General features: G+C 42.2%; 1 pseudogene; it reads right to left on the reverse strand.

Annotated features, from left to right (window-relative positions):
- Positions 1-19764: 19764 nt before the first annotated feature.
- LOC135508818 (general transcription factor II-I repeat domain-containing protein 2A-like) lies at positions 19765-24420 on the reverse strand (annotated as a pseudogene).
- Positions 24421-25152: the final 732 nt, after the last annotated feature.

The raw sequence follows: 25152 nt of genomic DNA on the forward strand, positions 1-25152 counted from the left end.
ATTTATATGATAACAATGTATGTGATAATCAGACAGGACAAGCACATGTTGTTTATATTGCCCGCTAGAGGTCAGTCATGCTCTAGTCTAGACAGAGCTCTGGAGACAGTCCTGTACGGTCAGCATGACACTGGCTTCATCCCAACTGCAGGGCAGCATATTTTAACCTGAGACAGTTTTGAATGTCCAGACAGATCATAAGAACAAAAAGGAATCCCATATTGCTTCTAATTCGGTGAACCGCGTCCCCTATATGAGCACTTTTGCCTGAGAGCTGAAGACTGGGTAGCTCCCAAAACTCGGTAACGTGGGCGGAACCTCATAGGCCAAAAGGCGACCGTCCAAGTGCCTAGACAACGTGGGGGAAACATCTCCATGTGCACAGCTATTTCTGAAGTTGGTGTGATAGTCCGGGCCATCATTGTTGACCGTGTGGTAAACAGAGGCCTTACCATGGCAGAGGCTGCCAGATTAGTTCACCCCAATCTGAAAATATTTACTTTCAATTCGTTCATGAGGACATTTCGGAAAGAAAGCTATTGCAGGGCAGCAGGTAGTCTAGTGGTTAGAGCATTGGGCTATGTAACTGAAAGGTTGTTGGATCAAATCGCTGAGCTGACAAGGTAAAAATATGTTCTTCTGCCCCTGAACAAGGCAGTTCCTCAGTAGGCCATTATTGTAAGTAAGAATTTGTTCTTAACTGACTTGCCTAGTTAAATAAAGGTAATATAAAAAATGCTTTACCATTACATTCAGTGGTGACCTGTCATTCAGGGCAGGTGGGGCAAATGCCCACCTGTTTTGAACCCCACATTTTTAGCAACAAAAATATATATATACATTTAAAAAACATTTGTGGGGGCTTGCCCATTTTGCATGTTATTTTGGCATTAATACTTGTCAAATATCAGTTTGCAAATAAGAATAAAAAAAATACATACAGTATATCAATCAGTTAATAAAGCTCTATACAAGCTCTTGTTTACATGAAAACGTTTTCATTAAATCGATTTTAATCCGAACTAAAGTGTAGTTACTAAGGATTCCACAACGTGGTGAGCCTTTACGGCTGGGACTGCAAGTTTGTGTTCCTTTTTTATTATGTATGGATTCCACGAGTGCTAACTGGCTGTACTACAGACACCTGTCGTCATCGTGGGAAAGACTCAGTGTTATCTTTTCGTAAAACAACTGGTTGCAGTATAGAGCCAATCTGGATACCAAGCTGATCCTGAGGGAAATCGACGAGTACCAACAGCTTTACACAATGGAGGAACAACAATCTATATGGTCCAAATCAGGATGATACACACTTCTTCGAAAACATTTATGCCAAATTATTGAACTTACAGGCAACAAATGATCTAATCATTATGGTAGGAGTCTATAACACAGTATTAAGTACCTCAATGGACCGTAAAGGTAATCACTCTACAAACTATCATCACTGTGCCCTTAAGGAAATCACAAATATTATGGACACATTAGAAATAGTGGATATTTAGAGACTAAAAAACCCAGACCTAGTGAGATATACATGGAGGAGACTTAATCAAGCTAGTCGTCTTGACGACTTTCTTGTCTCTTTCTCTCTTGCATCTAAGGTTAAAATTAGTTTGAATCTTTTTGGGATACGGGGCAGCATTTTCACTTTTGGATGAATAGCGTGCCCAGAGTGAACTGCCTCCTACTCTGTCCCAGATACTAATATATGCATATTATTATTAGTATTGGATAGAAAACACTCTGAAGTTTCTAAAACTGTTTTAATGATGTCTGTGAGCATAACAGAAGTCATATGGCAGGTGAAAAACTGAGAAAAATCCAACCAGGAAGTGGGACATCTGAGGTTGGTAGTTTTTCAAAGCTTGGCTTACCGAATACAAATTGAGATATGGATGAGTTTGCACTTCCTAGGGCTTCCACTAGATGTCAACCATCTTTAGAAACTGGTTTGAGGATTCTACTATAAAGGAGGGGCTCATGTGACCTCTTTGAGTCAGTGGTCTGAGGGAGAGCCTCGGTCTCATGACGCGCGCTCCCGACAGAGTTACCTCTCGTTTGGCATGCATCCCACATTTTTGGGATTTATATGCTAAAATTGCCACTGATAACATTTACAGTAAATTACACATTTTAATGTATGTAATTGTATGTAATTGTACAAAACGTGTTACAGTATTCTTCCAGTATGATCTACTGACAGTATACTGTGTTCAGAATTGACTGAAAACCCCATGATGGTGGCTGTGTGCTGACCGACAAGCAGTGGTGGAAATGGTGAGGGCCAGGAATGACATACAACTGTCTGAAAAAAGCAGGCCATTGAGGACAATGATGACACCTTTGCCAATATTGCATCCATCAGTCTACCACCAATCACCCGCCTTTTGAAGAGGCACCGGGTATTTCTGAAACACATTTACCTGGTGCCTTTTGAGAGAAACATCAAACGGGTGAAACAACTCTGGGCAGAGTGTTTTCAGGTACAGCACTATATGCTGTATTACTGTTACCATTTGATGCACATGCTACTTCAAAATATCATATTGTAACTATACGGTCAAAAATAACTAACCAAAATATATATTTTAGAGGGTGATGGTGCTTGATGCTGCTGTGAACCATCACAATAATGTTTCTGTTGAAGACGCGGGCTTCAACCTGGCCAAAACTCAGTAACGTGGGCGGAACCGCATTGGCCAACGGGAGACCGTCCAAGTACCTGGGGAAAGATCTCCATGTGCACAGCAATCTCTGAAGTTGGTGTGGTACGATGTAAGCCGTTAGATCCTACAACGCTGCACACCTCATTGTGTTTCTCAATGAAATTGAGCAGGCCTGTCAAGGTGAAGGGGTTACATATGTCATTGTGTGGGACAATGTCAAGTTCCACTATGTAGAGGTGGTTCAGGTGTAACCGGGGCAGCTCCACTGTAACTCTGCATTGTGTGTGGTTGATTGAGACTATAGACGGCGACTTTGGAGATCAGGTTGTTTTAATTCATCAGAATTCACTCTCTTCATCTTGAATCCAAAAGAAGAGAAAACAGTTGTAGAGCACATATGTTCTGCGAATCGTCACCTCTTTCTACAACAGATGCACAATACAAGGGACTGGGATTATTCAAGGTGCTAGCCATCATTCACACACACAATAGAATGCTAATACCATAGCTAGCTATTAACCACATGTTGAATTCAGAATGTTGATATCATCCTAAAAAGTACAATTACAAGTGCATCTTAACAATACCATCCACTTATGAGTCTAAATATGCAACATTATTCATGATCAAAACTCTGTGTATAACTTTGTACTTAAAGGAATCAAACTTTTTTGAAGACGACAGAAAAAACCTGCTTACCTCTCATAGTGTATCAAAATAGTTTGAGCACGCAAGGCGTAAGTACACACTCCCCTACTCCCAGGATGCAGGCATGCATAATAACAAATCAACATGCCATATTAATATTAATATATGAACCTGGTTTTAAAGTACTTTGTGAATTTCACAACTGTTACACATGCATAGTTTCGGGCCCATCCCTGATTCATGGCCCATAAACCTGCCCCCATACTCTCCTTTCCTCAACCGTATTGAGGATTTTTTTGCAGCATAAAGATGGAAGGTGTACAATCGCCATCCCCATGAACGTGCCACCCTCCTCCTGGTCATGGATGAGGCATGCAACAACATCAACGCAGACCAATGTCAAGTGTATTGCCTAATGTGAAAACTGTGTAATCTGCTGTAATTTACAGTGCTGTCGCATATTACTTTCAGCATTCTAAGAGTGATTTGAAACACGTTCTGTATCTTACATTGTTTGCTATTGGATAAACTAGTTAAAACAACTACATTAAAAAGACATGATGTTGTGTTTGTAACGGAGACGCAGAGAGTCAGGAAGCAGGTGCAGTCAGTGAGTTTAATCGGAACAAACATGGAGTTAATATAAAAACAGACGTAGAGTCTAAACAGGAAGCAATACTACCTAATGGGTGATACAACAGAGTGCTGGATAAAAGGGAAGTAATCAGGGTAGTGATGAAGTCCAGGTGTGCCTCATGATGGGTTGCCAGGACCGGTGGTTCGTAGCGGAGCAGGGGAGTGGGAGTAGACATGACAGTGTTGGTGATTAAACCAATGTTCTCATTACATTTTACAATACACATATACTTTGAATCAATGGTTGTGTGGTGAAAGCTGCCTAAGAACAAAATGAATGCACAATGACAGGTTTTTAATGAAAGATTGGCAGCGTTACAAGTGTGACCAGTTTGGCATTTTGTATTAAGATCTGTGAAAATGTAGCACATACTTGTGAAAATAGCTGGCCATACAGGACCATAAAGTAATACCTAGGCTTCTGCTCAGCAGGCTAACACAGTTTTCTGATGCATAGACTACCCAGGTTAATGAGAGTAAACTAAAGCTCTGTTTACATCCTCAGACAAAGGAGCTCATGCATGTTTCATCACCAGAGCATTGTTCAATTTGTCCATGTGTAACTCAGGCAGGAAGGGAGAGGGATACAGAGAGAAACTCAGGCAGGAAGGGAGAGGGATACAGAGAGAAACTCAGGCAGGAAGGGCGAGGGATACAGAGAGAAACTCAGGCAGGAAGGAGAGGGATACAGAGAGAAACTCAGGCAGGAAGGGAGAGGGATACAGAGAGAAACTCAGGCAGGAAGGGAGAGGGATACAGAGAGAAACTCAGGCAGGAAGGAGAGGGATACAGAGAGAAACTCAGGCAGGAAGGGAGAGGGATACAGAGAGAAACTCAGGCAGGAAGGGAGAGGGATACAGAGAGAAACTCAGGCAGGAAGGGAGAGGGATACAGAGAGAAACTCAGGCAGGAAGGGAGAGGGATACAGAGAGAAACTCAGGCAGGAAGGGAGAGGGATACAGAGAGAAACTCAAGCAGGAAGGGAGAGGGATACAGAGAGAAACTCAGGCAGGAAGGGAGAGGGATACAGAGAGAAACTCAGGCAGGAAGGAGAGGGATACAGACAGAGAAGGTGAGAGAGCGAGTGCAAAGGCATGTTTATGGATCAGACAATTTTACTCAAAGTACAGTTTCTTTGCAGAGTGAATCATATTTCAGAAAGGCAAATGGTTTATTGCTTTATTGCCATGGTTTGTACAGACTTGGTCTGTCAATGAGTCATGCCCTACTGTAGACTACTGCAGACTATTATTATCTAATAAAGACAAAACATTTAACCTAATTACTAACAGGCCCCCATTAACATATATGGGGCTGTAGTGGAGCGGGTCGAGAGTTTCATGTTCCTTGGTGTCCACATCACCAACTAACTATCATGGTCCAAACACACCAAGAGAGTCGGGAAGAGGGCACGACAAACCCCTTTCCCCCTAAGGAGACTGAAAAGATTTGGTATGGGTCCCCAAATACTCAAAAGGTTCTACAGCTGCTCCACCGAGAGCATCCTGACCGGTTGCATCACCGCCTGGTATGGCAACTGCTTGGCATCTGACCATATGGCGCTACAGAGGGTAGTGCGTACGGCCCAGTACATCACTAGGGCCAAGCATGCTGTCATCCAGGACCTATATAATAGGCGGTGTCAGAGGAAGACTCCAGTCACCCATATCATAGAATGTTTTCTCTGCTACTGCACGGAAAGCGGCACCGGAGCGCCAACTCTAGGACCAAAAAGTTACTTAACAACTTCCACCCCCAAGCCATAAAACTGCTGAACAATTAATCAAATGGCCACCAGACTATTTACATTGACGCCCCCCTCCCCTCCATTTGTTTTGTACACTGCTGCTACTCGCTGTTTATTATCTATGCATAGACACTTCACCCCTACCTACATGTACAAATTACCTCTAACCTGTACCCCCGCACATTGACCCAGTACCAGTACCGGTGTATATAGCCTCGTTATTGTGTTACTTTTTACTATCTTTTATTTGGTAAATAAAAACTCTTCTTGAACTGCACTGTTGGTTAAGGGTTTGTAAGTAAACATTTCAAGGTATTGTCTACACTTGTGTATTTGGTGCATTTAACAAATAAAGTTTGTTTTGATAACTATATTTGCTACTATTTCCTATCTAATCTGTGTTGACTATTGACTCCTCTGTAAACTCTTTGTACATCCTGTCTTGCTGAATTAGAAGTTCTAAATAGGAAAAGTTTTTGCAATTTGACATTAAATGTGAATCTGCTGCCTCACCACTCATCATTACAACGCATTATAAAGCTTTATAAAATATGCATGTCTGATGAGAGAGTGGGCTGGAAGAGTGACTGATAAACGGACACTTTCACCTGTATGAATATTTAAGTATCAGTCAATCACCCCGAGCAGTTGACCCTCTATTGTCCTTTCTCTCGTTCTGTGGGGAGATATGCCAAGCTCTCTCTCTGCACCACTGAGAGAGAGAGAGAAAGAGAGACAGAGAGAGAGATAAAGTCCTTAGGTGAAAATAATTAAAAGTACTACTTAAATCTGTACTTCACTTTACTATTTATATATATTTTTTACTTTTAATGTACTTTTTACTCCATATATTTTCCCTGACACCTGAAAGTAATTGCTTAGCAGGACAGAAAAAAATTGCCCAATTCACACACTCATAAAGAGAGCATCCTTGGTCATCCTTACTGCCTCTGATCTGGCGGACTCACTAAACACAAACGCTTTGTTTGTAAATTCATTTGTAAATGATCTTGTTGGAGTGTACCTCTGGCTATCTATAAATTAATTTAAAAAACAAGAAAATTGTGCCATCTGTTTTGCTTAATATAAGGAATTGTGAATCATTTATACTTTTACATTTACACTTAGTATACAAAACATTAAGAACACCTGCTTTTTCCATGACATAGACTGACCAATCAGTTTAGATGAATGGGATGAGACAGTTTAAAGAAGGATTGTTAAGCCTTGAAAAAATTGAGTCATGGATTGTGTATGTTAGTGCCTTTAAACAGGGTATGTTAGTGCCTTTAAACGGGGTATGTTAGTGCCTTTAAACGGGGTATGTTAGTGCCTTTAAATGAGGTATGGTAGTGCCTTTGAACGGGGTATGTTAGTGCCTTTAAACGGGGTATGTTAGTGCCTTTAAACAGGGTATGGTAGTAGGTGCCAGGCACACCAGTTTGTGTCAAGAACTGCAACGCTGCTCCCTTAACAGTTTCCTGTGTGTATCAAGAATGGTCCACCACCCAAAGGACGTCCAACCAACTTGACACAACGGTGGGAAGCATTGGAGTCAAAATGGGCCAGCATCCATGTGGAACGCATTTCGACACATTGTAGAGTCCATGCCCCAAAAAATTAAGACTGTTCTTAGGGCAAAGGGGGGGGGGGGGTCCAACTCAATATTGGGAAGGTGTTCCTAATGCTTGGTATAATCAGTGTATTTTAGCAATAACATTTACTTTTAAAACTTTTTTTTTAAACCAAATACATTTAGACTTAATCAAGCAATATTTTACTGGGTGACTTTCGATTTTACTTGAGTCATTCACTATTAATGTACTGTATCTTTTAATCAAGTATGAAAATTGGGTACTTTTTCCATCCATACGCTCTCTTACTGGAGGTCTTACCTGAGCTGTCACGGACCTCGATACCGACCCAACCATAACACACAATTGACCCTATATACACTAACCCCTGTTCTAGGATCCAATGTGTTCATTAGCAGTGGTGAAGATAAAATAAGGTTTAAAAGTAGCTGACTCTGAATCAATGGGTAACCAGAGGCCAGCAGCAACTGAACAGCTTGGCCCAGGCCCAGCATTCCACCAATTGACTGGCGGACTGGGGAGTATCTGCGTAGGTAATCTGACACCCAGCACACACAATGCCCCTGAAACACACACAGAGACACACACACAGCAGGAAGGCAGGTAGAGGGGTTCACGGGGCTGAAGAGTTCATTCCAGCCTGTGTACTACCTCAGAGAGAGGGAGGAGAGAGGAAGAAAAAAGCTATTCACAACCAGGCAGAGGAGTGGAGACCAGGACCCCCAGACTGAGCCAGACAGAGATAAAGAATTGGCTTACAAAGTATTTAGATCAAACTAAATCATGGGTAGAGAAAAAAGGTGTGTTGAAGCTGGAGGACTCAGAAACACACAGGGTGAGATTGACTGACTGATAGACTGATGGACGGACTGATGAAAGCAGAGAACAGGTGTCTCTAACAGCCTCTACAGGGTGACACAGCTTGACTGACTCCTGACAGACCCATTGTGAGGAAACACTACCCGGACAGTGGTGTTGTCGTTGGGGTTTTTATTTGGTTATTCTTCCTGTGACTCTATATCCCATCAGCATGCAAGGTCTCCCCTGTTCCTCGTTGCACCACTGTTTCGGCAGTCCTCAAGAGGTTACAGCTGACTCTATACAGTCCCTGGATCCGGACCCCTCCCAATCCAGTAGAACCGATCTAGAACCCCCTGTGATGGTGGGCCCAGTTCTCTGCCAGCTGGTTCCCAAACCAGACGCCCCTGTAGAACACCAGCCGCATCACAGAACTGTCAGCTGTATCTCTATACACAAGAGAACAAGAACTTTGAATGGTACAAACTCCAACTCCAACGGTCTACCAGCATTGAGAGAGAACTACATCTTTAAGACCCCTCCGGCTTGCCCTAGCCTGTCAGACAGTCCCGCGGGGGATCCTGAGCTAGTAATGGGTTTAGAGGTTGCGGTAAAGTACCCTATCATCCCCAGACCCTCCCACATTATCAGACAACCCAAGGTATGTTGTGTAGGTTTGCAAAACTTTACTCTATCATTATGTTGGTCTGATTAAGATAACGTTATACTGTTGACATCACCAGGTTTGGGCCATTCTTACAGTTTGATGTTGTTCACCAAGCCACCACAAGGGGGGTCAGTAGCCTACCCTTGTATATCAGTTGAGATCACCTTTTCTTCATCAAAATTAAAAACACATGTAAACACACACACAGCTATCCCCTTGCTTGTAGCTGCAGATAGTGTGTCAATGGCACTGTCTCAGATCCTGTTCTAAATGACTGACAATGTCTGCCTTGATTCTGTGTTGCATCTGTAGGCACACACATTACTGTCTCAGTATAGTAGCTAATGTGTTGTCAGTCTTGGGTTTCTTATTTAGTAGGCTACAGTGGATGGTGTGACTATGTGGACTGCAGCCAGCACTGTCATTTGCACATATAGGTTTCATTATTCAAACGCGCTAATTCTCCTCCATTCATCCCCCCCATTCAAGGACTCCAACATTAGTCCCTGAATATTACCTGACTATTTCTTATTTTTCACTGTTATTGATTGGTATGATGTAATTGCGGAAGACATTTTTGCCTGATGTTCACAAATGTTTATTATTGATTGTGTACTGGAAATACATTGAGATCATTCCTGTTAACAGTGAATTGTTCATCATTAAGAACACCTACTTCGTTTAGGCCTATCTGTTTGAAGGCCTTTTTACCGCTATCAAGATAACTCATTACTCGGAAACTCCGAAATTTCAAACTCGTTGTAGAAAGATGAGCCCCGACTATCCCTCTTGGAAAGACACAGAATCAACCAGGATGAAGCTCTACACAAATAACTAAAGCACATTTTAATTTTGAGGCTCGGATGTTTCGGAGTTGTCTTGAAAGCACCATATATACCCCTGTTATTGGACCAGATTATATTTTCCAGGGAAGAGATAAGCAATTGCCATGTGTACTAATGCTGCATTCACAACATCGCGTAATTTCGTAAAGCATACGACTTGAATGCCACTCCAACTGGTAGTTACTAGTGGGAAACTCATCTATCATCCCAGTTTCCCACTTGCAGATCTTTGACATCTCTTGTCAACAAAAAAAGACAGCATGCATTTACACATCTTCAGCAGTTGTTGTTTATGGTATGAACAAAATACAAATTGTTGGTACAAAATGCCAACTGTTCATTTGACTTTTGATTTAGAAAGTGAAATCAGCTCTGGAAGTCTTCTAATGACCTCCATGTTTCATGATATTTCCCAGTTCAAAATGTGAATGTACTAACTCGTATTTCACCGCTGGTAATAACCACTTTCCCACTTGGTCATGAACGCAGCACAACACAGTTTACTTTAGGTTGTTGTGGAACAGAGAGGTGCTACAGGCCCAATGCACAATGGTTCTGTGAGCTGTTCCATGCAGCATACACATTTGTTTTAAGCAATTTATTGATTTATGTCTTGTAAAGTTTATTCAGATAAGACAATTGCATTTTTGTTTCGTGTAGGTCTACATAGATTTTATCTTACATCATTCAATCACAGTTCATATGAACACCTTGCACTCCTGCACCTGTAAATTAACCATTTAGCTCTTGAAGACCTTGTTGCAGGTCTATGTTCCTGTCTCCTCTGTTCGTAAGGGTCCACTATTTCACATGCATCAGCAAGGCAGAAATGTCCCATGTCATACTCATCCTGGCAGTCACACTGAGATTGATCCATTACACTGAGTGTACTAAATATTAGGTTCCCTTATTGATGTCACTGCTTAAATTCACTTCAACCAGTAAAGATGAAGGGGAGGAGACCGTTTAATCTTGGAACTACCCATCCCGGATCCGGGAGAATTGTCATCAACTGACACTAATTAGCATAACGCAACGGACAAAAAATATTACTCGAAAATATTCATATTCATGAAATCACAAGTAAAATATATTGAGACACAGCTTAGCCTTTTGTTAATCACCCTGTCATCTCAGATTTTGAAATTATGCTTTACAGCCAAAGCAAGAGAAGCATTTGTGTAAGTTTATCGATAGCCTAGCATAGCATTATGCCTAGCTAGCAGCAGGCAGCTTGGTCACAAAAATCAGAAAAGCAATCAAATTAAATCGTTTACCTTTGATGAGCTTCGGATGTTTTCACTCACAAGACTCCCAGTTAGACAGCAAATGTTAATTTTGTCCCATTTGGTTGAGAAATCCACCGGAAACTGAGGTCACGACAACGCCGAAAAATATTCCAAATTAGATCCATAATATTGACAGAAACATGGCAAACGTTTTTTATAATCAATCCTCAAGGTGTTTTTCAAATATCTATTTGATAATATATCAACCGGGACAGGTGCCTTCTTAGTAGGAAACAGAGAAACAATAGCCGTATTTGTCTATTACGCACAAATCACTCTGAGAGCCTCCAGCTGACCACTGACGCAATGTTGTCGTTCAGGCTAATTTTTCTAAATAAAATCCTGAAACTATGTATTGTGACACTGGACACATTAGGGAAGCCACAGAAAAGGAATCTGGTTGATATCCCTTTCACTGCTCAATAGGGACGCATAGGAAAGCAGAGCTTTCTAAATAAGAGTGCCTTCCTTATTGGATTCTTCTCAGGCTTTCGCCTGCAATATTTTTACAGTTTTGGAAACTTTAGAGTGTTTTCTATCCTAAGCTGTCAATTATATGCATATTCTAGCATCTTGACCTGACAAAATAGCACATTTACGTTATTTTTCCAAAAATTAAAATAGTGCCCCCTAGTTTCAACAGGTTTAAAAAAATGATTTTTAAGCCTTGAGTCAATTGAGACATGGGTTGTGTATGTGGGCCATTCAGAGGGTCAATAGACAAAACAAAATATTTAAGTGCCTTTGAACGGGGTATGGTAGTAGGTGCCAGGCGCACCAGTTTGTGTGTGTCAAGAAGTGCAACACTGCTGGGTTTTTCACGCTGAACAGTTTCCCGTGTTTAATAATGGTTCACCACCCAAAGGACATCCAGCCCAACTTGACACAACTGTGGAAAGCATTGGAGTCAACATGGGCCAGCGTTCCTGTATAACGCATTTGACATCTTCTAGTCTGTGTCCCAACAAATTAAGGCTGTTCTGAGGACCAAAGGGGTGCAACTCAATATTAGGGTGGTGTTCCTAATGTTTTGTACACTCAGTGTACAGTATAGTACTGATCAATTGGAAGCTGCAGGAGCGTGTCCTCAGTAAGTGTCCTGTGTGAGTGTGAGATCAGATGGGTGCCAAATAGGAGGGTGTGTGGATGACAGTGTTGCAATCGTGATATGCACTTTTCCACTTTATGACTGAGCTACCCATAAACACTACTACTAATACTGACATTTTGTGTTTTGTGTTAAAACTTAAAAATAGTTTATCCTTGTCCAGATACTGTGATGTGTTCTGATGTGTGTCGTTATTTTCTCCTAATCGTTTGTATCTTCGTTAAGCCATCAACTGGAAGAGATGCACAGTGTGACTCTGATCGCTCGACCCCTGCCGTGTGTGTGTGTGTGTGTGTGTGTGTAAGTGTGTAAGTGTGTAAGTGAGATTTTATCAACAAGCTCCCGCAGTCTCAAAGTTGCTCTAAATGTCAAATATCGAAGTTAGTGGTTAAAGTTTGGGATGGGGTTAAAAGAATAAAAATAGTGTTTACCACTGGGATTGAACACACAACCTTTGCATCTGGGGTCATGGGATGACACCTATCCACCACCCTCATCCACAATGCCCTAGCAAAACCCAAGCCTACTTGATACTAATAGCTCTCACTGCTGCCCATAAGGCAGACTTCCAATTTCAAAGTCAATCTTTAGTGATCACGCTGTGACAGAGGAAGCAGGAAACCACTGTCATTAACCAAATAGAGTGGATGGTCAGAATTAGAGAGAGAGAGAGAGAGAGAGAGAGAGAGAGGTGAATAAAGAGAGAGAGAGCAGTGAATAAAGAGAGAGAGAGAGAACAGTGAATAAAGAGAGAGAGAGAGAGAGAAGTGAATAAAGAGAGAGAGAGAGCAGTGAATAAAGAGAGAGAGAGAAGTGAATAAAGAGAGAGAAGTGAATAGAGAGAGAGAGAGAGCAGTGAATAAAGAGAGAGAGAGAGAAGTGAATAAAGAGAGAGAGAGAGAGAGAGAGAGCAGTGAATAAAGAGAGAGAGAGAAAGCTAGAGAGAGAGAAGTGAATAAAGAGAGAGAGAGAGAGCAGTGAATAAAGAGAGAGAGAGAAAGAGAGAGAGAGAGAAGTGAATAAAGAGAGAGAGAGAGAGAGAGAGAGAGAGAGCAGTGAATATAGAGAGAGAGCAGTGAATAAAGAGAGAGAGGGAGCAGTGAATAAAGAGAGAGAGAGCAGTGAATAAAGAGAGAGAGAGAGATAGAGCAGTGAATAAAGAGAGAGAGAGAGAGAGCAGTGAATAAAGAGAGAGAGAGAGAGAGAGCAGTGAATAAAGAGAGAGAGAGAGAGCAGTGAATAAAGAGAGAGAGAGAGCAGTGAATAAAAGAGAGAGAGAGCAGTGAATAAAGAGAGAGAGAGAGAGAGAGAGATAGCAGTGAATAAAGAGAGAGAGAGAGAGAGAGAGAGAGAGAGAGAGAGAGAGCAATGAATAAAAAGACCAGGACATTGATTAAACTTAACAACACTTATATGCCATTTTCAGAATGATTTAAAAAGTTTCCGTCTGAACATAAGTCACAACACAATTTCTTTATATTGCTATTTCTTTTATTATTTAGGTTTTGATGTTCCTGGTTGCATGTGTGTATATGTATGTGCGTGTGCGTGTATGTGAGTGTATATATGTGTTTGTATGTGAGTGTATGCGTGTGTGTGTGTGTGTGTGTGTGTGTGTGTGTGTGTGTGTGTGTGTGTGTGTGTGTGTGTGTGTGTGTGTGTGTGTGTGTGTGTGTGTGTGTGTGTGTGTGTGTGTGTGTGTGACCTGGGTGGTAACTGACAGTGTTATTTTCTGTTTCGTCTCGGCGTTCTCATCAGGAATCAGAATTCCAGGAAGCTTCATCTGACAGGTTGGAATATATGGAGGATGGGACGTTATCAGGTACAGAAAGGAACTCTCCTCACTTCCTCCCCTCTTGTTTCTCCTCCCCCTTTCACCCTAGTTCTGGACATAGATTCAGGGAGGAAATCCCCCTGGCATGTGCTTTGTCCTCATAACAGAAAAACAAAACTTTAAATGTCTGTGTGGAAAGACGGGCCTGGAAAATATAGGCATAAATCATTCTCACGCAAATCAGTCTCTCTCCTCATTAAACCACTTTAGGCTTGTATTGATACACAGTTTGACTTCACTCATTTTTAACTGCATTCAAAAACAACAATCTGAGTAATTCACTTAGAGTTTTTGGCTTTCCCTTTTACTGTCACATCTAAACTTTTGTTACAAAAAAATACTACTTAATTTCCCCTCAATATCTTGTTATGGTCTGACTGAAGAAACGACATTACTGATTAGGACGTCTCTGTCTGTCTCAAATAGGAATGCTGAAAAAAAGGACTGTGTGTTTGTATGTCTGTGTGTGTTTGATCACCTTGCCAGGATGTCTGAGGGAGGCTCAGTACTGTCGGTTACCTAGGTGATGGGTCTCGGGGCAATGTCTGGGTGGGGCCTATGGGAGGCTGATCATTTGTGTGTGTGTGTGCGCGTGCATGCGTGTGTGCGGGGGTGTGTGTGTGTGCAAACATGCGTGCCAGTGGTACCCAGGGGACTGTCCAATCTGTCCTTTGTTCCCTGTCCATTACTGATGATGTCACTGTGCCCCAATTACCATTACAAAGGGGGGTGCAATGATTTTGTCAAATATCAGCCAGTGTGTTTGTGTATATAGCATTGCTGTCAACAATGAAATGCCCAATGATTTTAGAGTAATGTACTGTATTATTGCAAGAGAGAGAAAAGCAGCAGGTCAGATCAGTGATGCTGTGAAACCTTAACAAAGACTGTCAGTATAGCAGAGGTTCATGTTCCAGACACTTTCAAAGGATTAACCTCTTCAGCTCTTTCTGTCTGTGACGCACACATAAACACACTAACTGTACACCGACAGACAGAACATCTGTAAGCTTCTCATAGAGGATGTTGGCATACAGTCCGTCCAATCTATTCCTAGATCCAACATGAAGAGTCCTCCCACTGGGCAAAAACTGGGTGGAAAGGTTTTTTTACACTTAATTTTAACCAAAAAATTCCATGTGATGACGTTTTCCATCAACGTGGAAAACTGATTGGATTTGCAAAAAGTTATCAATGTAAGGGAATTTTGTATTTTTTGTCACCCAACATTTAGCATACAGTGCATTCAGAAAGTATTCAGCCCCCTTGACTTTTTTCACATTTCTTTTTTTACGTTACAGCCTTTGTCACGCCTTGGTCTTAGTATTGTGTGTTTTAGTTTATTAGTTAGTCAGACCAGGGTGTGACATGGGGTTATTATGTATTGTATTTTCGTTTTGGGGTTTGTAGTGTTTGGGATTCTAGTTGATTAGGGGTGTGTGTGTGTGGTTAATTAGGTTGGCTGCCTGAGGCGGTTCTCAATCAGAGTCAGGTGCTTCTCGTTGTCGCTGATTGGGAACCGTATTTAGGTAGCCTGATTTCGCGTTGCATTTCGTGGGTGATTGTCCCTGTCTCTGTGTAGGTTGCACCAGTCAGGCTGTATTAGGTTTCGTTCTGTTTGTTGTTTTTTTTGTATTTATTTAGTTATTCGTGTTAGTTCGTTCGTTTTGTCTTCATTAAATAAACATGAGTAACTTACATGCTGCATTTCGGTCCGACTCTCCTTCAACAACAAAAGAACGCCGTTACAGCCTTATTCTAAAATGGATTCAAGAGTTTTTCCCCTCATCAATCTACACACCATACCCCATAATGGCAAAGCAAAAACTGAAATATTACATTTATATAAGTATCAGACCCTTTATTCAGTACTTTGATGAAGCACCTTTGGCAGCAATTATAGCCTCGAGTCTTCTTGCGTATAACGCTACAAGCTTGGCACACCTGTATTTGGGGAGTTCCTCCCATTCTTCTCTGCAGATTCTCTCAAGCTCTGTCAGGTTGGATGGGGAGCGTCACTGCACAGCTATTTTCAGGTCTCTCCATAGATATTCGATCGTGTTCAAGTTCGAGCTTTGGCTGGCCCACTCAAGACATTCAGAGAATTGTCTCGAAGCCACTCTTGTGTTGTCTTGGCTGTGTGCTAAGGGTCGTTGTCCCGTTGGAAGGTGAACCTTCACCCCAGTCTGAGGTACTGAGCGCTCTAGAGCAGGTTTTTATCAAAGATCTCTCTGTACTTTGCTTTACCGTTCATCTTTCCCTCGATCCTGACTAGTCTCCTAGTCCCTGTCGCTAAAAAACATCCCCACAGCATGATGCTGCCACCACCATAGGGATGGTGGCAGGTTTCATGTGCCTTTTACTGAGGAGTGGCTTCCGTCTGGCCACTCTACCATAAAGGCCTGATTGGTGCAGTGTTCCATAGATGGTTATCCTTCTGGAAGTTACTCCCATCTCCACAGAGGAACACCAGAGCTCTGTCAGAGTGACCCTCAGGTTCTTGTTCACCTCCCTGACCAAGGCCCTTCTCCCAGATTGCTCAGTTTGGCCGGGCGGCCAGCTCTAGGAAGAGTCTTGGTGGTTACACACTTCTTCCATTTAAGAATGATGGAGACCACTGTGTTCTTGGGGACCTTCAATGCTGCAGAATTTATTTGGTACCCTTCCCCAGATCTGTGCCCCAACACAATCCTGTCTCAGAGCTTTACGGACAATTCCTATGACCGCATGGCTTGGTTTTTGCTCAGATGTGCACTGTCAACTTCGGGACCTTATATAGACAGGTGTGTGCCTTTCCAAATCATGTCCAATCAATTGAATTTACCACAGGTGGACTCCAATCAAGTTGTAGAAACATCTCAAGGATGATCAATGGAAACAGTTTCGAGTCTCATAGCAAAGGGTCTGAATAATTATGTAAATAAGTATTTTTGAAACCTGTTTTTGCTTTGTCATTATGGGTATTGTGTATAGATTGATGAGGATCTTTTAAAATCCATTTTAGAGTAAGGCTGTAACATAACAAAATATGGGAAAGGGAAGGGGTCTGAATACTTTCCAAATGCACTGTAAATCTAATGACGGTGACATTTTTGGTTGATTACACATAGAATTCCTGTTAGTTGACAGCTAAATGTAAACCAAAACTAGACGTTGAATTGATGTCTGTTCCCAGTAGGCTGTCCCTGTCATGGGGTAAGTTGGCTCTTTTCTGGTTATTTTCAGAATGGGTATGAGAATTCATTTCAGACACAATGGGGTTTCTTTATTTCCTGACAATACTGGAACAGTGCGTTGTCATTTCCTAAAGAGTGTTTGAAAAGAGAGCGTGACGCACACACACACACACACACACACACAGACCTTGATTTCCCAATGTCTTTTCCTTTGGCCGTGGTGTGTGTTTTGGGAAGGCCTCTCTGTGAACTCCTTCCTGTGTTGGAAATCTTACTTATTCAGCTTATTCACACACACAGCCAGAAAGATGGGTGGATGGAGTGATGGACAATCAGATAGAGATAACAATAGAGAGCTAATCTTCTCGAGGTTCACCTACCACGTTTTACTGTTCTTTTTATTGGTACAGTTCATTGTGTCCCTCCTGTAAGTTTTTGTGTTTTTCTACTTACTGTATGGGCAATGACATCAATGGCTGAAGACTTGTTTTTACCAATACACTAGCAACATAAAGAGAAAACTAAATTATAAATGCTTTCAGTTTGTTTGCTTAGAAGTGACACAGAAAGAGTGTACCCTGTAGTATCAGCTAACAAAAACAATTAGTCTCTTACTCCAAACACAGGAAAGACAGAGCTTACACCACAACAACAGTGAACCCTTTCTGGTGTGTGGAGAGTGAGACAACTAAAAAGGGTTGAATATTACAATGTCAGCTGATTTGGCTCTTCATAAAGCTGTATTCAATCTTGAACGTTCCCTGTTGTACACCTAATATGGTTGGCGGTCCACCCATTACAGATCAGGGAATGTCACTTCTAGTAATTCTTATCCAATGGGAATGACTATGCTCAGTCAGCAGGGAGAGCCATGTACTGATTCCCCACTGTGCATGCAGTAGGTCTCTGTGGCATTTACAGGGAGATTAAAAGGGGATTTATTCCTATTGATTACTCTGGCAGGGTCTAAATCTGTGTGATCAGTCACACACATACAAATGCAGAGAGAGAGAGAGAGAAATAGTGCTTTACTCCTCCTCATGAGCATGGTACTTAATCGACTGATCTGTTCAGTTTCAGTGACCGGGTTGGGTTGTGTGAGATCTCGTGTCTATGAAAAACAGTGACACAGAGAGAGGGAGAGAGAGACGGCTCTGTTCATTAGAATGCATGGGCACCCATTAAGCTGTGGAAAGGCTGTTGATGGTATGGCTATGTAAATCTGTCTGTGTGTCAGGAGCAGTACCTACAACCAGAGTGACAGCTTGCATATGCTTTGTTGTGATTTACACACACACACACACACTCACTAATTGAACACGCGCGTGCACACACACAGAGAGAGAGAGACTGAGAGACAAAGAGAGACAGCGAGAAAGAGAGGATAAATAAAAATGATACAGAAAAGGAAAGGAACAAAACAGGATAAGAATAGTTGTCGATCTTTTGTTGACAGCGGTTAGTCATGGTGAAATCCAGCTAGACACTGTATTTGAGGACGTGAGGGAGAGACATAACTTTATTCGGAGTGAAGCTGAAATACAAAAACAGTCTTCACTGCAAACTGATGGCATCCTGTGACTACATTACATCATCATTCTGGAAAATCACACACACGATAGTGTTCTTGAGGTTCCCTGGTCGTATCGTGAGGATAAGTCAGAACTAGAGCATCAGAACTATAGCAGGAGACTCCAGGAGGAGAAAAGCAGTGGAAAGAATGTGACCAGACTGTTTGGAGGCAGAGACAGAGGTTAGAGGCAGAGATGGAAATAAGTGAAAGAGAAGGAGTTAGTTGGGGAGGAGTTTAAGAGCGAGAGAGTGCCGAAACCACACAAAAACAAAACTCGACACTATGGAACACAAAGCTTTTACTATCTCATCCTGGAATATACAAGGTCTGAGGTCATCTGCCTTTGGCCTAAAGAGCAGGAACCCAGACTTCAAAGAAATTGGAAATACAGACGTTGACAATCGTTAAAGTATGGAGAATCCCCATACTTTAACGATGAGAGCTTCTACCTCCTAGAGGAGGAGATAAACAATTTCCAGGCTCAGGAACATGTACCGAAATGCCAGAACTGGACAAGAACCCGACACCCTCAGCACACAGGGGGACGAACACCTACCTGGAGGTGGCAGCACTCCCTCCCCCATATGCCCCACCAGACACAACTACGACAACATTACCAAAAAAAACGTGTCACAACTCCTGCAGCTCTGTTGCAGACACTGGGTATGTACATAGTCAATGGTAGGCTTTGAGGGGACTCCTATGGCAGGTACACCTATAGCTCATCTCTTGGCAGTAGTACTGTTGACTACTTTATCACTGACCTCAATCCAGAGTCCCTTAGAGCATTCACAGTTAGTCCACTGACACCCCTATCAGATCACAGCAAAATCACACTCTACTTGAACAGAGCTATGCTCAATCATGAGGCATCAAAGCCAAAGGAACTGAATAATATTAAGAATTGCTATAAATGGAAGGCAAATAGTGTTGATATCTAACAAAAAACAATTAGACAACAAATTCAATCCCTTCTAGACAATTTCCTGGACAAAAGGTTTCACTGTAACAGTGAAGTTGTAAACTTGGCAGTAGAAAACCTAAACAGTATATTTGACCTCAACTTCCCTATCAAATCTAAAAATGTCAAGCAGACAACATAAGAAAATGAATAAAAAATGACAAATGGTTTGATGATGTAACGGTTTTCTTGTGGTGAAGGAGAGGCGGACCAAAATGCAGCGTGGTTACTATTCATGTTTTTTAATAAGACAACTAAACATGAACATAATACAAAAACAACAAATGTGGAACACTGAAACAGCCTATTCTGGTGCAAACGAACACAGAGACAGGAACAATCACCCACAAAACACCAAACAGGCTACCTAAATATGGTTCCCAATCAGAGACAATGACTAACACCTGCCTCTGAGAACCATATCAGGCCAAACATAGAAATAGACAAACTAGACATGTAACATAGAATGCCCACTCAGATCACACCCTGACCAAACAAAGCATAGAAACATACAAAGCAAACTATGGTCAAGGTGTGACAGTACCCCCCCCCCCAAGGTGCGGACTCTGGCCGCAAAACCTGAACCTATTGGGGAGGGTCTGGGTTTGGCATCTGTCTGGTGCTGGACGTGGCCCCCACTTCACCATAGTCTTAGTCCGCCACCTTGTCCGCTTCCGTTGCCTCCTAACCACGGCACCCTTCTAAATGACCCCACTGGACAGAGGGGCAGCTCGGGACAGAGGGGCGGAAGCTCTGGCAGCTCGGGACAGAGGGGCAGCTCGGGACAGAGGGGCAGCTCGGGACAGAGGGGCGGGGGCTCTGGCAGCTCGGGACAGAGGGGCGGGGGCTCTGGCAGATCGGGACAGAGGGGCTCTGGCGCCGCCGGGCTGGAGGGAGACTCTGGCAGCGCCGGGCTGGAGGGAGACTCCGGCTGCGCCGGAGAGGAGGAAGGCTCTGGCAGCGCTGGACAGGCGGGAGCAGCTGTAGGGATGAGACGGAGAGACAGCCTAGTGCGGGGGGAGGGCTGGTGCGTGGAGGTGGTACCGGATGGACCAGACCGTGCAGGCGCACTGGAGCTCTTGAGCACCGAGCCTGCCCAACCTTACCTGGTTGAGTGCTGCCTCCTCATACCAGCGCCTCTCCGCCTTCCCCGCCTCCAGCTCTTCCTTGGGGCGGTGATATTCTCCTGGCTGTGCCCAGGGTCCTTTACCGTCCAACTCATCCTCCCATGTCCAGTCCACCTCGCGCTGCTCCTGCTGCCGCTGCCTGTCACCACACCGCTTGATCCTGTTGTGGTGGGTGATTCTGTAACGGTTTTCTTGTGGTGAAGGAGAGGCGGACCAGATGAAGAATGCAATGATTTTTTTTTTTAGAAACCTATACAACCAAAAACACACTACGGAAAAAGAAGGAACAGCACGTCAGAAATCAGCTCAATGTAATTGAAGAATACATATAATTTAATCACTTCTGGGAAAATTGGAAAACCTCTTCTCCAATATTTTTGGCTCTATAACAAAGAACAAACAGCAAAAACATGTACAGTACATGATCAAATACAAATCTTAGAATCAACTATTAAAGACTACCAGAACACACTGGATTCTCCAATTACATTGAATGAACTACAGGACAAAATCCAACCCCAAAAGGCCTGTGGGGTTGATGGTATCCTAAATTAAATGATCAAATATACAGACCACAAATTCCAATTGGCTATACTTAAACTCTTTAACATCATCCTCAGCTCTGGCATCTTCCCCAATATTTGGAACCAAGGATTGATCACCCCAATCCACAAAAGTGGAGAGAAATTTGATCCCAATAACTACTGGGGGATATTCGTCAACAGTAACCTTGTGAAAATCCTCTGCATTACAATTAACAGTAGACTCGTACATTTCCTCAGTGAAAACAATGTACTGGGAAAATGTCAAATTGGCTTTTTACCAAAGTACTGTACGACAGGCAACGTACTCACCCTGCACACCCTAAATGACAAAAGAAAAACAAAACAAAGGCAAAGTCTTCTCATGCTTTGTTGATTTCAAAAAAGCCTGCGACTCAATTTGGCATCAGGGTTTGCTATACAAATTGATGGAAAGTGGTATTCGTGGATAAACATACAACATTATAAAATCCATGTACACAAACAAGTGTGCTGTTAAAATTGGAAAAAGTTCTCAACAGGGTCGGAGGTTGAGACAGGGTTGCAGCTTACGCACCAATCTCTTCAACATATATATATATATGTGTGTGTGTATATAGTATATCACAAAAGTAAGTACGCCCCTCACATTTTTGTAAATATTTGAGTATATCTTTTCATGTGACAATACTGGAGAAATGACACTTTGTTACAATGTAAAGTAGTGAGTGTACAGCTTGTATAACAGTGTAAATTTGCTGTCCCCTCAAAATAACTCAACACACAGCCATTAATGTCTAAACTGTTGGCAACAAAGTGAGTACACCCCTAAGTGAACATGTCCAAATAATGTATGCAGAGCAGAATTTGGCAGATACCCACTCATTATCATAAATCATAAAGAAAAGAGCAGTTCAATTCCACAACCACCTGAAAGGAAGAGATTCCCAAACCTTCCATAAAGCCATCACCTACAGAGAAATCAACCTGTTGGGAGTCCCCTAAGCAAACTGGTCCTGGGGCTCTGTTCACAAACACAAACAGACTCCACAGAGACCCTGGACAGCAACACAACTAGACCCAACCAAATCATGAGAAAAAAATGATAATTACTTGACACATTGCAAAGAATTTACAAAAACACAGATCAAACTATAATGCTATTTGGTCCTAAACAGAGAGTACACAGTGGCAGAATGCCTGACCACTGTGACTGACCCAAACTTACAGGCACACTGCTCACAAAATGAGGTGGGAACTAAGTTGCACTTCCTAACCTCCTGCCAAATGTATGACCATATTAGAGACACATATTTCCCTTAGATTACACAGACCCACAAAGAATTCAAAATCAAATCCAATTTTGATAAACTCCCATATCTATTGGGTGAAATACCACAGTGTTCAATCACAGCAGCAAGAGGTGTGACCTGTTGCCACAAGAAAAGGGCAACCAGTAAAGAACAAACACCATTGTAAATACCTATATTTATGTTTATTTATTTTCCCTTTTGTACTTTAACTATTTGCACATCATCAACACTGTATAAAGATATAATACAACATTTGAAATAGTTTGATTATTTTGAAACTTTTGTGAGTGTAATGTTTACTGTTCATTTTTTGTATTGTTTATTTAACTTTTGTTTATTATCTATTTCACTTGCTTTGGCAATGTTAATTAACATATGTTTCCCATGCCAATAAGGCCCCTTAAACTGAAATTAGAGTGAGAGTGAGAGTAAGAGTGAGAGTGAGAGTGAGAGAAATTGTGGTGAAGCTTAACATACAGAACATTATTGTAGTTTGACTATCTTGATCAGGAATGATAACATCTGCCTATACCAGACCTGGGCAATTATTTTCTGTGGAGGGCCACATGATAATATATTTCTACCATTAGAATCCTATTACAGGACTACACATCATGTGTATGACTGTGTTGACCGATATACATATATTATTAAACATGCAATGAACTACACGTAGGGAAAGGTACACTGTGCATTCAGCCCCACGGACAGAACTCTTCTTAACGGGTATGCATAAAAACACAAGAAAGAGAGAGAGCTCAACATTACATTTAAACTACTCAATCAGTGTGAGGAGTGAGGTCTCTGATGGGTATTGACTAGAGCACTGAAGTTTGGCGTCGCTATGCGCAGGATGCGCAGGATTGCTGAGGTGAGAGTCAGTAAGAGATGATCTGAATCTTGACTTGTTATATTTCATCCCCGGAAATGTCTGTGCACATACGTAGGTTGACCCAGACAGTACAAACATCTTCTGAGCATGAGAGAGATGCATAGAACATCAGTGACATTGTTTTGAATAGTTCTCCAGTCACTGCATCAGACTGAAGATCGTTAAGCTCAAGATGCAGGTCAGTTTGAAGGTGAAAGGAGAGGAAACCAACAGCATGTCATTTTCCAACACTTTGAAATCCTCAAAAAGATATGAAAACTCACCATTCAAAGCACGCAGCAGCGATGTATACTTCTCCCGTTGGTCATCTGATAAGGAACAGACTAGTAGTGTCGTGTCGGAAGGTGGGTGAGAGATTGTTGGATTCTACTTGGCAGGTTAGGAGGAGTAATTTTCCCTTGAAGGCTTTGACAAGGCTGTATATCTGATGTGCAAAAAGGCCCTTCCCTTGTAGTTTGGAATTCAGTTAATTCATGAGGGCAATGATGTCCAAGGTGAAGGCAAAATCAGCCAACCATTCTTTATCTAGCAGTTGAGGGAAATCCACATACTTGCCATTCAATTGCAAAAACGAAGTAATCTCCGACTTCAGGTCCCACACCCTTTTAAACAACTTCCCCAAACTCAGCCATCTCACGTTTGTGTGGTAGGAGAGATCTGCATGACCGGAATCTGTCTCTTCCAACAGTGAGACAAACTGCCTGTGGTTTAAAGATTTTGCACTTATGAAGTTTACCACTGTAGTGACTGTATCCACAACATGGCTCCTTTTCAGAACACATTTACAGAGCACCTCCTGATGAATGATGAAATGCAGGAAGAAAAAAATCTGATCTGGGTTCAGCTCAGCCACTTGATCTTGTATCCTTTTCCCAAGACCAATGTTTTTTCCTGTCAGGTTTGGGAACCCATCAGTGTTCACACTGGATAACTTTTCAAAACTCAGTCGCAGCTTTGGCACACACTTATTAACCTCCTCCAATAAATATTTCCCTGTGGTAGTGCTCTTCGTTGACTGCATTGAAGCAAGCTCCTCTGTAATTTAAAAGTCTGGGGTTATGCCTCGTAAGAATATCAACAACTGCACAGTGCCACATGCATCACTGCTCTCGTCCAGGGCCAAGGAGAAATAGGTGACATCCTTTCCCTTGTCTTTCAAATGTTTTTCCATAGTCTCTGCGATGTCAACAACATGCTGTGTCACTGTTTATCTTGACAGGGAAACATTTTCAAACAGCTCTTTCTTTTCGGGGCAAATTGTTGCTGCAGAGTCAATTAAACATTCTTTAACGAATTCGCCCTCAGCAAATGGCTTCCCATGTTTAGCAATTATGTGGGGCAGTACATAGCTAGCTCTCACAATTCCATTGTTTGCTGAATGCAGTTTTGTGAAAAGTCCTTGCTGATTTTGCAACTGAGAAAGCAACTCTTTCGAAGCACTTGCCCTCTGCTCAGAAGACATATTCCTATATTTCTCTGCTTCATCTGGAAGTGTTGGGACAAGTTGTAGTCTTACAAGACAGAGATGTTCTCTTCGCACACTAAGCACACAGCTTTCCCTGATACCTCAATAAAAACATATTTTGATGTCTTTGTGATCTGAGCATAATTACGCAGGCCATATTGAATCAGGTTGCGGGCCGCATACGCCCCCCTGGGATGGCTTTTGCCCAGGCCTGATCTATACCCACATGAAAAAACTGTACAGTTTACTATATAATACTACAGTACTTACTAATATATGCCAAGATGG

Source organism: Oncorhynchus masou, chromosome 22, assembly GCF_036934945.1.
Source record: "Oncorhynchus masou masou isolate Uvic2021 chromosome 22, UVic_Omas_1.1, whole genome shotgun sequence".
Classification (NCBI taxonomy): Eukaryota; Metazoa; Chordata; class Actinopteri; order Salmoniformes; family Salmonidae; genus Oncorhynchus; species Oncorhynchus masou.